Raw genomic sequence first — 16,266 nt, 5'->3', positions numbered from 1 at the left:
TGAGGTTTGAGGGGGCAAGACAAGCAAGCAGCCCCAGTCTCTGTGCCTCTGTGCGAGCAGTGCCATGGGCAGATGAGGCTAAGCAACAGCTTTCCAGGCTAGCTCTTTCTGCCTACGAGCTATTTGCAGACGTTCGCATTTTCAGAGCAGGACTGCCAGAGGATCCCAGCACGGAATACCAAATTTAGGTTTGAGGTTTGAGGGGGCAAGACAAGCAAGCAGCCCCAGTCTCTGTGCCTCTGTGCGAGCAGTGCCATGGGCAGATGAGGCTAAGCAACAGCTTTCCAGGCTAGCTCTTTCTGCCTGCGAGCTATCTGCAGACGTTCGCATTTTCGGAGCAGGGCTGCCGGAGGCGCCCGGCATGGGCCACCTAAGCTACGTTTGAAGTTTGAGGTGGCAAGACAAGCAAGCAGCCCCAGTCTCTGTGCCTCTGTGCGAGCAGTGCCGTGTGCAGATGAGGCTGAGCAACGGCTTTCCAGGCTAGATCTTTCTGCCTGCGAGCTATCTGCAGACGTTCGCATTTTCGGAGCAGGGCTTCCGGAGTTTCTCTTCACGGACCACCTAAGCTATATTTGATGTTTGAGGGGGCAAGACAAGCAAGCAGCCCCAGTCTCTGTGCCTCTGTACGAGCAGTGCAGGGGCAGATGAGGCTGAGCAACAGCTTTCCAGGCTAGCTCTTTCTGCCTGCCAGCTACGTGAAGACGTTCGCATTTTCGGAGCAGGGGTGCCGGAGGCGCCCGGCACGGACCACCTAAGAAACGTTTGAAGCTTGAGGGGACAAGACAAGCAAGCAGCCCCAGTCTCTGTGCCTCTGTGCGAGCAGTGCCATGGGCAGATGAGGCTGAGCAACAGCTTTCCAGGCTAGCTCTTTCTGGCTGCGAGCTATCTGCAGACGTTCACATTTTCAGAGCAGGACTGCCAGATTATCCCGGCACGGAATACCAAATTTATGTTTGAGGTTTGAGGGGGCAAGACAAGCAAGCAGCCCCAGTCTCTGTGCCTCTGTGCGAGCAGTGCCATGGGCAGATGAGGCTAAGCAACAGCTTTCCAGGCTAGCTCTTTCTGCCAGCGAGCTATCTGCAGACGTTCGCATTTTTGGAGCAGGGCTGCCTGAGGAGCCTGGCACAGACCACCTAAGCTACGTTTGAAGTTTGAGGGGACAAGACAAGCAAGCAGCCCCAGTCTCTGTGCCTCTGTGCGAGCAGTGCCATGGGCAGATGAGGGTGAGCAACAGCTTTCCAGGCTAGCTCTTTCTGCCTGCGAGCTATCTGCAGACGTTCGCATTTTCGGAGCAGGGCTGTCGGAGGCGCCCGGCACGGACCACCTAAGCTACGTTTGAAGTTTGAGGGGGCAAGACAAGCAAGCAGCCCCAGTCTCTGTGCCTCTGTGAGAGCAGTGCCATGGGCAGATGAGGCTGAGCAACAGCTTTCCAGGCTAGCTTTTTCTGCCTGCCAGCTACCTGAAGACGTTCGCATTTTCGGAACAGGGCTGCCGGAGGCGCCCAGCACGGACCACCTAAGAAACGTTTGAAGCTTGAGGGGACAAGACAAGCAAGCAGCCCCAGTCTCTGTGCCTCTGTGCGAGCACTGCCATGGGCAGATGAGGCTGAGCAACAGCTTTCCAGGCAAGCTCTTTCTGCCTGCGAGCTATCTGCAATCGTTCGCATTTTCAGAGCAGGACTGCCAGAGGATCCCAGCACGGAATACCAAATTTATGTTTGAGGTTTGAGGGGGCAAGACAAGCAAGCAGCCCCAGTCTCTGTGCCTCTGTGCGAGCAGTGCCATGGGCATATGAGGCTCAGCAACAGCTTTCCAGGCTAGCTCTTTCTGCATGCGACCTATCTACAGACGTTCGCATTTTCAGAGCAGGGCTGCCGGAGGATCCCGGCACAGACCACCAAAGCAAAGTTTGAAGTTTGAGTTGACAAGACAAGCAAGCAGCCCCAGTCTCTGTGACTCTGTGCGAGCAGTGCCATGGGCAGATGAGGCTTAGCAACAACTTTCCAGGCTAGCTTTTTCTGGCTGCCAGCTATCTGCAAACGTTCGCATTTTCGGAGCAGGGCTGCTGGAGGCGCCCGGCACAGACCACCTAAGCTACGTTTGAAGTTTGAGGGGACAAGACAAGCAAGCAGCCCCAGTCTCTGTGCCTCTGTGCGAGCAGTGCCATGGGCAGATGAGGCTGAGCAACAGCTTTCCAGGCTAGCTCTTTCTGCCTGCGAGCTATCTGCAGACGTTCGCATTTTAGGAGCAGGGCTGCCGGAGGCGCCTGGCACAGACCACCTAAGCTACGTTTGAAGTTTGAGGGGACAAAACAAGCAAGCAGTCCCAGTCTCTGTGCCTCTGTGCGAGCAGTGCCATGGGTAGATGAGGCTGAGCGACAGCTTTCCAGGCTAGCTCTTTCTAGCTGCGAGCTATCTGCAGACGTTCGCATTTTCGGAGCAGGGCTGCCGAAGGCGCCCGGCACGGAATAACAAATTTATGTTTGAGGTTTGAGGGGGCAAGACAAGCAAGCAGCCCCAGTCTCTGTGCCTCTGTGCGAGCAGTGCCATGGGCAGATGGCAACAGCTTTCCAGGCTAGCTCTTTCTGGCTGCGAGCTATCTGCAGACGTTCGCATTTTCGGAGCAGAACTGCCAGAGGATCCCGTCACGGAATACCAAATTTATGTTTGAGGTTTGAGGGGGCAAGACAAGCAAGCAGCCTTAGTGTCTGTGTCTCTGTGCGAGCAGTGCCATGGGCAGATGAGGCTGAGCAACAACTTTCCAGGCTAGCTCTTTCTGGCTGCCAGCTATCTGCTAACGTTCGCATTTTCGGAGCAGGGCTGCTGGAGGCGCCCGGCACAGACCACCTAAGCTACGTTTGAAGTTTGAGGGGACAAGACAAGCAAGCAGCCCCAGTCTCTGTGCCTCTGTGCGAGCAGTGCCATGGGCAGATGAGGCTGAGCAACAGCTTTCCAGGTTAGCTCTTTCTGCATGCGAGCTATCTGCAGACGTTCTCATTTTTGGAGCAGGGCTGCCGGAGGCGCTGAGCACAGACCACCTAAGCTATGTTTGAAGTTTGAGGGGACAAGACAAGCAAGCAGCCCCAGTCTCTGTGCCTCTGTGCGAGCAGTGCCATGGGCATATGAGGCTGAGCAACAGCCTTCCAGGCTAGCTCTTCCTTCATGCGACCTATCTACAGACGTTCGCATTTTCAGAGCAGGGCTGCCGGAGGATCCCGGCACAGACCACCAAAGCTACGTTTGAAGTTTGAGGGGACAAGACAAGCAAGCAGTCCCAGTCTCTGTGCCTCTGTGCGAGCAGTGCCATGGGCAGATGAGGCTGAGCAACAGCTTTCCAGGCTAGCTCTTTCTAGCTGCGAGCTATCTGCAGACGTTCGCATTTTTGGAGCAGGGCTGCCGGAGGCGCCTGGCACAGACCACCTAAGCTACGTTTGAAGTTTGAGGGGACAAAACAAGCAAGCAGTCCCAGTCTCTGTGCCTCTGTGCGAGCAGTGCCATGGGCAGATGAGGCTGAGCAACAGCTTTCCAGGCTAGCTCTTTCTAGCTGCGAGCTATCTGCAGACGTTCGCCTTTTCGGAGCAGGGCTCCCAGAGTCACCCAGCACAGACCACCTAAGCTATGTTTGAAGTTTGAGGGGACAAGACAAGCAAGCAGCCCCAGTGTCTGTGCCTCTGTGCGAGCAGTGCCATGGGCAGATGAGGCTGAGCAACAGCTTTCCAGGCTAGCTCTTTCTGCCTGCGAGCTATCTGCAGACGTTTGCATTTTTGGAGCAGGGCTGCCGGAGGCGCCCGGCACGGAATACCAAATTTATGTTTGAGGTTTGAGGGGGCAAGACAAGCAAGCAGCCCCAGTCTCTGTGCCTCTGTGCGAGCAGTGCCATGGGCAGATGAGGCTTAGCAACAACTTTCCAGGCTAGCTCTTTCTGGCTGCCAGCTATCTGCAAACGATTGCATTTTCGGAGCAGGGCTGATGGAGGCGCCTGGCACAGAGCACCTAAGCTACGTTTGAAGTTTGAGGGGACAAGACAAGCAAGCAGCCCCAGTCTCTGTGCCTCTGTGCGAGCAGTGTCATGGGCAGATGAGGCTGAGCAACAGCTTTGCAGCCTAGCTCTTTCTGCCTGCGAGCTATCTGCAGATGTTCGCATTTTCAGAGCAGCGCTGCCGCAAGCACCCGGCACGGACCACCTAAGCTACATTTGAAGTTTGAGGGGACAAGACAAGCAAGCAGCCCCAGTCTCTGTGCCTCTGTGCGAACAGTGCCATGGGCAGATGAGGCTGAGCAACAGCTTTCCAGGCTAGCTCTTTCTGCCTGCGAGCTATCTGCAGACGTTCCAATTTCGGAGCAGGGCTTCCGGAGGTTCTCGTCACGGACCACCTAAGCTACATTTGATGTTTGAGGGGGCAAGACAAGCAAGCAGCCCCAGTCTCTGTGCCTCTGTGCGAGCAGTGCCAGGGGCAGATGAGGCTGAGCAACAGCTTTCCAGGCTAGCTTTTTCTGCCTGCCAGCTACCTGAAGACGTTCGCATTTTCGGAACAGGGCTGCCGGAGGCGCCCGGCACGGACCACCTAAGAAACGTTTGAAGCTTGAGGGGACAAGACAAGCAAGCAGCCCCAGTCTCTGTGCCTCTGTGCGAGCAGTGCCATGGGCAGATGAGGCTGAGCAACAGCTTTCCAGGCTAGCTCTTTCTGCCTGCGAGCTATCTGCAGACGTTTGCATTTTTGGAGCAGGGCTGCCGGAGGATCCCGGCACAGACCACCAAAGCTACGTTTGAAGTTTGAGGGGACAAGACAAGCAAGCAGCCCCAGTCTCTGTGCCTCTGTGCGAGCAGTGCCATGGGCAGATGAGGCTGAGCGACAGCTTTCCAGGCTAGCTCTTTCTAGCTGCGAGCTATCTGCAGACGTTCGCATTTTCGGAGCAGGGCTCCCAGAATCACCCAGCACAGACCACCTAAGCTACGTTTGAAGTTTGAGGGGACAAGACAAGCAAGCAGCCCCAGTCTCTGTGCCTCTGTGCGAGCAGTGCCATGGGCAGATGAGGCTGAGCAACAGCTTTCCAGGCTAGCTCTTTCTGGCTGCGAGCTATCTGCAGACGTTCGCATTTTCGGAGCAGGGCTGCCGGAGGCGCCCGGCACGGAATACCAAATTTATGTTTGAGGTTTGAGGGGGCAAGACAAGCAAGCAGCCCCAGTCTCTGTGCCTCTGTGCGAGCAGTGCCATGGGCAGATGAGGCTGAGCAACAACTTTCCAGGCTAGCTCTTTCTGGCTGCCAGCTATCTGCAGACGTTCGCATTTTCGGAGCAGGGCTGATGGAGGCGCCCGGCACAGAGCACCTAATCTACGTTTGAAGTTTGAGGGGACAAGACAAGCAAGCAGCCCCAGTCTCTGTGCCTCTGTGCGAGCAGTGTCATGGGCAGATGAGGCTGAGCAACAGCTTTGCAGGCTAGCTCTTTCTGCCTGCGAGCTATCTGCAGATGTTCGCATTTTCAGAGCAGCGCTGCCGCAAGCACCCGGCACGGACCACCTAAGCTACGTTTGAAGTTTGAGGGGACAAGACAAGCAAGCAGCCCCAGTCTCTGTGCCTCTGTGCGAGCAGTGCCATGGGCAGATGAGGCTGAGCAAGAGCTTTCCAGGCTAGCTCTTTCTGCCTGCGAGCTATCTGCAGACGTTTGCATTTTCGGAGCAGGGCTGCCGGAGGCACCCGGTACGGACCACCTAAGCTACGTTTGAAGTTTGAGGGGACAAGACAAGCAAGCAGCCCCAGTCTCTGTGCCTCTGTGCGAGCAGTGCCGTGGGCATATGAGGCTGAGCAACGGCTTTACAGGCTAGCTCTTTCTACCTCTGAGCTATCTGCAGACGTTCCAATTTCGGAGCAGGGCTTCCGGAGGTTCTCGTCACGGACCACCTAAGCTACATTTGATGTTTGAGGGGGCAAGACAAGCAGTCAGTCCCAGTCTCTGTGCCTCTGTGTGAGCAGTGCCAGGGGCAGATGAGGCTGAGCAACAGCTTTCCAGGCTAGCTTTTTCTGCCTGCCAGCTACCTGAAGACGTTCGCATTTTCGGAACAGGGCTGACGGAGGCGCCCGGCACGGACCACCTAAGAAACGTTTGAAGTTTGAGGGGACAAGACAAGCAAGCAGCCCCAGTCTCTGTGCCTCTGTGCGAGCAGTGCCATGGGCAGATGAGGCTGAGCAACAGCTTTCCAGGCTAGCTCTTTCTGCCTGCGAGCTATCTGCAGACGTTCGCATTTTTGGAGCAGGGCTGCCGGAGGCGCCTGGCACAGACCACCTAAGCTACGTTTGAAGTTTGAGGGGACAAGACAAGCAAGCAGCCCCAGTCTCTGTGCCTCTGTGCGAGCAGTGCCATGGGCATATGAGGCTGAGCAACAGCTTTCCAGGCTAGCTCTTTCTGCATGCGACCTATCTACAGACGTTCGCATTTTCAGAGCAGGGCTGCCGGAGGATCCCGGCACAGACCACCAAAGCTACGTTTGAAGTTTGAGGGGACAAGACAAGCAAGTAGCCCCAGTCTCTGTGCCTCTGTGTGAGCAGTGTCATGGGCAGATGAGGCTGAGCAACAGCTTTGCAGGCTAGCACTTTCTGCCTGAGAGCTATCTGCAGATGTTCGCATTTTCAGAGCAGGGCTGCCGCAAGCACCCGGCACGGACCACCTAAGCTACGTTTGAAGTTTGAGGGGACAAGACAAGCAAGCAGCCCCAGTCTCTGTGCCTCTGTGCGAGCAGTGCCATGGGCAGATGAGGCTGAGCAACAGCTTTCCAGGCTAGCTCTTTCTGCCTGCGAGCTATCTGCAGATGTTCGCATTTTCAGAGCAGGGCTGCTGCAAGCACCCGGCACGGACCACCTAAGCTACGTTTGAAGTTTGAGGGGACAAGACAAGCAAGCAGTCCCAGTCTCTGTGCCTCTGTGCGAGCAGTGCCATGGGCAGATGAGGCTGAGCGACAGCTTTTCAGGCTAGCTCTTTCTGGCTGCGAGCTATCTGCAGACGTTCGCATTTTCAGAGAATGACTGCCAGATTATCCCGGCACGGAATACCAAATTTATGTTTGAGGTTTGAGGGGGCAAGACAAGCAAGCAGTCCCAGTCTCTGTGCCTCTGTGCGAGCAGTGCTATGGGCAGATGAGGCTAAGCAACAGCTTTCCAGGCTAGCTCTTTCTGCCTGCGAGCTATCTGCAGACGTTCGCATTTTCGGAGCAGGGCTGCCGGAGGCGCCCGGCACGGACCACCTAAGCTACGTTTGAAGTTTGAGGGGGCAAGACAAGCAAGCAGCCCCAGTCTCTGTGCCTCTGTGAGAGCAGTGCCAGGGGCAGATGAGGCTGAGCAACAGCTTTCCAGGCTAGCTTTTTCTGCCTGCCAGCTACCTGAAGACGTTCGCATTTTCGGAACAGGGCTGCCGGAGGCGCCCGGCACGGACCACCTAAGAAACGTTTGAAGCTTGAGGGGACAAGACAAGCAAGCAGCCCCAGTCTCTGTGCCTCTGTGCGAGCAGTGTCATGGGCATATGAGGCTGAGCAACAGTTTTCCAGGCTAGCTCTTTCTGCATGCGGCCTATCTACAGACGTTCGCATTTTCAGAACAGGGCTGCCTGAGGATCCCGGCACGGACCACCTAAGCTACGTTTGAAGTTTGAGGGGACAAGACAAGCAAGCAGCCCCAGTCTCTGTGCCTCTGTGCGAGCAGTGCCATGGGCAGATGAGGCTGAGCAACAGCTTTCCAGGCTAGCTCTTTCTGCCTGCGAGCTATCTGCAAACGTTCGCATTTTCGGAGCAGGGCTGCTGGAGGCGCCTGGCACAGACCACCTAAGCTACGTTTGAAGTTTGAGGGGACAAGACAAGCAAGCAGTCCCAGTCTCTGTGCCTCTGTGCGAGCAGTGCCATGGGCAGATGAGGCTGAGCGACAGCTTTTCAGGCTAGCTCTTTCTGGCTGCGAGCTATCTGCAGACGTTCGCATTTTCAGAGCATGACTGCCAGATTATCCCAGCACGGAATACCAAATTTATGTTTGAGGTTTGAGGGGGCAAGACAAGCAAGCAGCCCCAGTCTCTGTGCGTCTGTGCGAGCAGTGCCATGGGCAGATGAGGCTAAGCAACAGCTTTCCAGGCTAGCTCTTTCTGCCTACGAGCTATTTGCAGACGTTCGCATTTTCAGAGCAGGACTGCCAGAGGATCCCAGCACGGAATACCAAATTTATGTTTGAGGTTTGAGGGGGCAAGACAAGCAAGCAGCCCCAGTCTCTGTGCCTCTGTGCGAGCAGTGCCATGGGCAGATGAGGCTAAGCAACAGCTTTCCAGGCTAGCTCTTTCTGCCTGCGAGCTATCTGCAGACGTTCGCATTTTCGGAGCAGGGCTGCCGGAGGCGCCCGGCACGGGCCACCTAAGCTACGTTTGAAGTTTGAGGGGGCAAGACAAGCAAGCAGCCCCAGTCTCTGTGCCTCTGTGCGAGCAGTGCCGTGGGCAGATGAGGCTGAGCAACGGCTTTCCAGGCTAGATCTTTCTGCCTGCGAGCTATCTGCAGACGTTCGCATTTTCGGAGCAGGGCTTCCGGAGTTTCTCTTCACGGACCACCTAAGCTACATTTGATGTTTGAGGGGGCAAGACAAGCAAGCAGCCCCAGTCTCTGTGCCTCTGTACGAGCAGTGCAGGGGCAGATGAGGCTGAGCAACAGCTTTCCAGGCTAGCTCTTTCTGCCTGCCAGCTACGTGAAGACGTTCGCATTTTCGGAGCAGGGGTGCCGGAGGCGCCCGGCACGGACCACCTAAGAAACGTTTGAAGCTTGAGGGGACAAGACAAGCAAGCAGCCCCAGTCTCTGTGCCTCTGTGCGAGCAGTGCCATGGGCAGATGAGGCTTAGCAACAGCTTTCCAGGCTAGCTCTTTCTGGCTGCGAGCTATCTGCAGACGTTCACATTTTCAGAGCAGGACTGCCAGATTATCCCGGCACGGAATACCAAATTTATGTTTGAGGTTTGAGGGGGCAAGACAAGCAAGCAGCCCCAGTCTCTGTGCCTCTGTGCGAGCAGTGCCATGGGCAGATGAGGCTAAGCAACAGCTTTCCAGGCTAGCTCTTTCTGCCAGCGAGCTATCTGCAGACGTTCGCATTTTTGGAGCAGGGCTGCCGGAGGAGCCTGGCACAGACCACCTAAGCTACGTTTGAAGTTTGAGGGGACAAGACAAGCAAGCAGCCCCAGTCTCTGTGCCTCTGTGCGAGCAGTGCCATGGGCAGATGAGGCTGAGCAACAGCTTTCCAGGCTAGCTCTTTCTGCCTGCGAGCTATCTGCAGACGTTCGCATTTTCGGAGCAGGGCTGTCGGAGGCGCCCGGCACGGACCACCTAAGCTACGTTTGAAGTTTGAGGGGGCAAGACAAGCAAGCAGCCCCAGTCTCTGTGCCTCTGTGAGAGCAGTGCCATTGGCAGATGAGGCTGAGCAACAGCTTTCCAGGCTAGCTTTTTCTGCCTGCCAGCTACCTGAAGACGTTCGCATTTTCGGAACAGGGCTGCCGGAGGCGCCCAGCACGGACCACCTAAGAAACGTTTGAAGCTTGAGGGGACAAGACAAGCAAGCAGCCCCAGTCTCTGTGCCTCTGTGCGAGCACTGCCATGGGCAGATGAGGCTGAGCAACAGCTTTCCAGGCAAGCTCTTTCTGCCTGCGAGCTATCTGCAGTCGTTCGCATTTTCAGAGCAGGACTGCCAGAGGATCCCAGCACGGAATACCAAATTTATGTTTGAGGTTTGAGGGGGCAAGACAAGCAAGCAGCCCCAGTCTCTGTGCCTCTGTGCGAGCAGTGCCATGGGCATATGAGGCTGAGCAACAGCTTTCCAGGCTAGCTCTTCCTGCATGCGACCTATCTACAGACGTTCGCATTTTCAGAGCAGGGCTGCCGGAGGATCCCGGCACAGACCACCAAAGCTAAGTTTGAAGTTTGAGTTGACAAGACAAGCAAGCAGCCCCAGTCTCTGTGACTCTGTGCGAGCAGTGCCATGGGCAGATGAGGCTTAGCAACAACTTTCCAGGCTAGATTTTTCTGGCTGCCAGCTATCTGCAAACGTTCGCATTTTCGGAGCAGGGCTGCTGGAGGCGCCCGGCACAGACCACCTAAGCTACGTTTGAAGTTTGAGGGGACAAGACAAGCAAGCAGCCCCAGTCTCTGTGCCTCTGTGCGAGCAGTGCCATGGGCAGATGAGGCTGAGCAACAGCTTTCCAGGCTAGCTCTTTCTGCCTGCGAGCTATCTGCAGACGTTCGCATTTTCGGAGCAGGGCTGCCGGAGGCGCCTGGCACAGACCACCTAAGCTACGTTTGAAGTTTGAGGGGACAAAACAAGCAAGCAGTCCCAGTCTCTGTGCCTCTGTGCGAGCAGTGCCATGGGCAGATGAGGCTGAGCGACAGCTTTCCAGGCTAGCTCTTTCTGCCTGCGAGCTATCTGCAGACGTTCGCATTTTCGGAGCAGGGCTCCCAGAGTCACCCAGCACAGACCACCTAAGCTATGTTTGAAGTTTGAGGGGACAAGACAAGCAAGCAGCCCCAGTGTCTGTGCCTCTGTGCGAGCAGTGCCATGGGCAGATGAGGCTGAGCAACAGCTTTCCAGGCTAGCTCTTTCTGCCTGCGAGCTATCTGCAGACGTTCGCCTTTTCGGAGCAGGGCTGCCGGAGGCGCCCGGCACGGAATACCAAATTTATGTTTGAGGTTTGAGGAGGCAAGACAAGCAAGCAGCCCCAGTCTCTGTGCCTCTGTGCGAGCAGTGCCATGGGCAGATGAGGCTTAGCAACAACTTTCCAGGCTAGCTCTTTCTGGCTGCCAGCTATCTGCAAACGATTGCATTTTCGGAGCAGGGCTGATGGAGGCGCCTGGCACAGAGCACCTAAGCTACGTTTGAAGTTTGAGGGGACAAGACAAGCAAGCAGCCCCAGTCTCTGTGCCTCTGTGCGAGCAGTGTCATGGGCAGATGAGGCTGAGCAACAGCTTTGCAGCCTAGCTCTTTCTGCCTGCGAGCTATCTGCAGATGTTCGCATTTTCAGAGCAGCGCTGCCGCAAGCACCCGGCACGGACCACCTAAGCTACATTTGAAGTTTGAGGGGACAAGACAAGCAAGCAGCCCCAGTCTCTGTGCCTCTGTGCGAACAGTGCCATGGGCAGATGAGGCTGAGCAACAGCTTTCCAGGCTAGCTCTTTCTAGCTGCGAGCTATCTGCAGACGTTCGCATTTTGAGCAGGGCTGCCGGAGGCGCCCGGCACAGAACACCTAAGCTACGTTTGAAGATTGAGGGGGCAAGACAAGCAAGCAGCCCCAGTCTCTGTGCCTCTGTGCGAGCAGTGCCATGGGCAGATGAGGCTGAGCAACAGCTTTCCAGGCTAGCTCTTTCTGCCTGCGAGCTATCTGCAGACGTTTGCATTTTCGGAGCAGGGCTGCCGGACGCACCCGGCACGCACCACCTAAGCTACGTTTGAAGTTTGAGGAGACAAGACAAGCAAGCAGCCCCAGTCTCTGTGCCTCTGTGCGAGCAGTGCCGTGGGCATATGAGGCTGAGCAATGGCTTTACAGGCTAGCTCTTTCTACCTTTGAGCTATCTGCAGACGTTCCAATTTCGGAGCAGGGCTTCCGGAGGTTCTCGTCACGGACCACCTAAGCTACATTTGATGTTTGAGGGGGCAAGACAAGCAGGCAGCCCCAGTCTCTGTGCCTCTGTGTGAGCAGTGCCAGGGGCAGATGAGGCTGAGCAACAGCTTTCCAGGCTAGCTTTTTCTGCCTGCCAGCTACCTGAAGACGTTCGCATTTTCGGAACAGGGCTGACGGAGGCGCCCGGCACGGACCACCTAAGAAACGTTTGAAGTTTGAGGGGACAAAACAAGCAAGCAGTCCCAGTCTCTGTGCCTCTGTGCGAGCAGTGCCATGGGCAGATGAGGCTGAGCGACAGCTTTCCAGGCTAGCTCTTTCTAGCTGCGAGCTATCTGCAGACGTTCGCATTTTCGGAGCAGGGCTCCCAGAGTCACCCAGCACAGACCACCTAAGCTATGTTTGAAGTTTGAGGGGACAAGACAAGCAAGCAGCCCCAGTCTCTGTGCCTCTGTGCGAGCAGTGCCATGGGCAGATGAGGCTGAGCAACAGCTTTCCAAGCTAGCTCTTTCTGGCTGCGAGCTATCTGCAGACGTTCGCATTTTCGGAGCAGGGCTGCCGGAGGCGCCCGGCACGGAATACCAAATTTATGTTTGAGGTTTGAGGGGGCAAGACAAGCAAGCAGCCCCAGTCTCTGTGCCTCTGTGCGAGCAGTGCCATGGGCAGATGAGGCTTAGCAACAACTTTCCAGGCTAGCTCTTTCTGGCTGCCAGCTATCTGCAGACGTTCGCATTTTCGGAGCAGGGCTGATGGAGGCGCCCGGCACAGAGCACCTAATCTACGTTTGAAGTTTGAGGGGACAAGACAAGCAAGCAGCCCCAGTCTCTGTGCCTCTGTGCGAGCAGTGTCATGGACAGATGAGGCTGAGCAACAGCTTTGCAGGCTAGCTCTTTCTGCCTGCGAGCTATCTGCAGATGTTCGCATTTTCAGAGCAGCGCTGCCGCAAGCACCCGGCACGTACCACCTAAGCTACGTTTGAAGTTTGAGGGGACAAGACAAGCAAGCAGCCCCAGTCTCTGTGCCTCTGTGCGAACAGTGCCATGGGCAGATGAGGCTGAGCAACAGCTTTGCAGGCTAGCTCTTTCTGCCTGCGAGCTATCTGCAGACGTTCGCATTTTGAGCAGGGCTGCCGGAGGCGCCCGGCACAGACCACCTAAGCTACGTTTGAAGTTTGAGGGGGCAAGACAAGCAAGCAGCCCCAGTCTCTGTGCCTCTGTGCGAGCAGTGCCATGGGCAGATGAGGCCGAGCAACAGCTTTCCAGGCTAGCTCTTTCTGCCTGCGAGCTATCTGCAGACGTTTGCATTTTCGGAGCAGGGCTGCCGAAGGCACCCGGCACGGACCACCTAAGCTACGTTTGAAGTTTGAGGGGACAAGACAAGCAAGCAGCCCCAGTCTCTGTGCCTCTGTGCGAGCAGTGCCGTGGGCATATGAGGCTGAGCAACGGCTTTACAGGCTAGCTCTTTCTACCTTTGAGCTATCTGCAGACGTTCCAATTTCGGAGCAGGGCTTCCGGAGGTTCTCGTCACGGACCACCTAAGCTACATTTGATGTTTGAGCGGGCAAGACAAGCAGGCAGCCCCAGTCTCTGTGCCTCTGTGTGAGCAGTGCCAGGGGCAGATGAGGCTGAGCAACAGCTTTCCAGGCTAGCTTTTTCTGCCTGCCAGCTACCTGAAGACGCTCGCATTTTCGGAACAGGGCTGACGGAGGCGCCCGGCACGGACCACCTAAGAAACGTTTGAAGTTTGAGGGGACAAAACAAGCAAGCAGTCCCAGTCTCTGTGCCTCTGTGCGAGCAGTGCCATGGGCAGATGAGGCTGAGCGACAGCTTTCCAGGCTAGCTCTTTCTAGCTGCGAGCTATCTGCAGACGTTCGCATTTTCGGAGCAGGGCTCCCAGAGTCACCCAGCACAGACCACCTAAGCTATGTTTGAAGTTTGAGGGGACAAGACAAGCAAGCAGCCCCAGTCTCTGTGCCTCTGTGCGAGCAGTGCCATGGGCAGATGAGGCTGAGCAACAGCTTTCCAAGCTAGCTCTTTCTGGCTGCGAGCTATCTGCAGACGTTCGCATTTTCGGAGCAGGGCTGCCGGAGGCGCCCGGCACGGAATACCAAATTTATGTTTGAGGTTTGAGGGGGCAAGACAAGCAAGCAGCCCCAGTCTCTGTGCCTCTGTGCGAGCAGTGCCATGGGCAGATGGCAACAGCTTTCCAGGCTAGCTCTTTCTGGCTGCGAGCTATCTGCAGACGTTCGCATTTTCGGAGCAGGACTGCCAGAGGATCCCGTCAGAGAATACCAAATTTATGTTTGAGGTTTGAGGGGGCAAGACAAGCAAGCAGCCTTAGTGTCTGTGTCTCTGTGCGAGCAGTGCCATGGGCAGATGAGGCTGAGCAACAACTTTCCAGGCTAGCTCTTTCTGGCTGCAAGCTATCTGCTAACGTTCGCATTTTCGGAGCAGGGCTGCCGGAGGCGCCCAGCATGGACCACCTAAGAAACGTTTGAAGTTTGAGGGGACAAGACAAGCAAGCAGCCCCAGTCTCTGTGCCTCTGTGCGAGCAGTGCCAGGGGCAGATGAGGCTGAGCAACAGCTTTCCAGGTTAGCTCTTTCTGCATGCGAGCTATCTGCAGACGTTCTCATTTTTGGAGCAGGGCTGCCGGAGGCGCCGAGCACAGACCACCTAAGTTATGTTTGAAATTTGAGGGGACAAGACAAGCAAGCAGCCCCAGTCTCTGTGCCTCTGTGCGAGCAGTGCCATGGGCATATGAGGCTGAGCAACAGCTTTCCAGGCTAGCTCTTCCTGCATGCGACCTATCTACAGACGTTCGCATTTTCAGAGCAGGGCTGCCGGAGGATCCCGGCACAGACCACCAAAGCTACGTTTGAAGTTTGAGGGGACAAGACAAGCAAGCAGTCCCAGTCTCTGTGCCTCTGTGCGAGCAGTGCCATGGGCAGATGAGGCTGAGCAACAGCTTTCCAGGCTAGCTCTTTCTAGCTGCGAGCTATCTGCAGACGTTCGCATTTTTGGAGCAGGGCTGCCGGAGGCGCCTGGCACAGACCACCTAAGCTACGTTTGAAGTTTGAGGGGACAAAACAAGCAAGCAGTCCCAGTCTCTGTGCCTCTGTGCGAGCAGTGCCATGGGCAGATGAGGCTGAGCAACAGCTTTCCAGGCTAGCTCTTTCTAGCTGCGAGCTATCTGCAGACGTTCGCCTTTTCGGAGCAGGGCTCCCAGAGTCACCCAGCACAGACCACCTAAGCTATGTTTGAAGTTTGAGGGGACAAGACAAGCAAGCAGCCCCAGTGTCTGTGCCTCTGTGCGAGCAGTGCCATGGGCAGATGAGGCTGAGCAACAGCTTTCCAGGCTAGCTCTTTCTGGCTGCGAGCTATCTGCAGACGTTTGCATTTTCGGAGCAGGGCTGCCGGAGGCGCCCGGCACGGAATACCAAATTTATGTTTGAGGTTTGAGGGGGCAAGACAAGCAAGCAGCCCCAGTCTCTGTGCCTCTGTGCGAGCAGTGCCATGAGCAGATGAGGCTTAGCAACAACTTTCCAGGCTAGCTCTTTCTGGCTGCCAGCTATCTGCAAACGATTGCATTTTCGGAGCAGGGCTGATGGAGGCGCCTGGCACAGAGCACCTAAGCTACGTTTGAAGTTTGAGGGGACAAGACAAGCAAGCAGCCCCAGTCTCTGTGCCTCTGTGCGAGCAGTGTCATGGGCAGATGAGGCTGAGCAACAGCTTTGCAGCCTAGCTCTTTCTGCCTGCGAGCTATCTGCAGATGTTCGCATTTTCAGAGCAGCGCTGCCGCAAGCACCCGGCACGGACCACCTAAGCTACATTTGAAGTTTGAGGGGACAAGACAAGCAAGCAGCCCCAGTCTCTGTGCCTCTGTGCGAGCAGTGCCATGGGCAGATGAGGCTGAGCAACAGCTTTCCAGGCTAGCTCTTTCTAGCTGCGAGCTATCTGCAGACGTTCGCATTTTGAGCAGGGCTGCCGGAGGCGCCCGGCACAGAACACCTAAGCTACGTTTGAAGTTTGAGGGGGCAAGACAAGCAAGCAGCCCCAGTCTCTGTGCCTCTGTGCGAGCAGTGCCATGGGCAGATGAGGCTGAGCAACAGCTTTCCAGGCTAGCTCTTTCTGCCTGCGAGCTATCTGCAGACGTTTGCATTTTCGGAGCAGGGCTGCCGGAGGCACCCGGCACGCACCACCTAAGCTACGTTTGAAGTTTGAGGGGACAAGACAAGCAAGCAGCCCCAGTCTCTGTGCCTCTGTGCGAGCAGTGCCGTGGGCATATGAGGCTGAGCAATGGCTTTACAGGCTAGCTCTTTCTACCTTTGAGCTATCTGCAGACGTTCCAATTTCGGAGCAGGGCTGCCGGAGGTTCTCGTCACGGACCACCTAAGCTACATTTGATGTTTGAGGGGGCAAGACAAGCAAGCAGCCCCAGTCTCTGTGCCTCTGTGCGAGCAGTGCCAGGGGCAGATGAGGCTGAGCAACAGCTTTCCAGGCTAGCTTTTTCTGCCTGCCAGCTACCTGAAGACGTTCGCATTTTCGGAACAGGGCTGCCGGAGGCGCCCGGCACGGACCACCTAAGAAACGTTTGAAGCTTGAGGGGACAAGACAAGCAAGCAGCCCCAGTCTCTGTGCCTCTGTGCGAGC

The sequence above is a fragment of the Opisthocomus hoazin genome, chromosome 13 (assembly GCF_030867145.1).
Source record: "Opisthocomus hoazin isolate bOpiHoa1 chromosome 13, bOpiHoa1.hap1, whole genome shotgun sequence".
Lineage (NCBI taxonomy): Eukaryota > Metazoa > Chordata > Aves > Opisthocomiformes > Opisthocomidae > Opisthocomus > Opisthocomus hoazin.
This window is presented reverse-complemented; position numbering follows the sequence as displayed.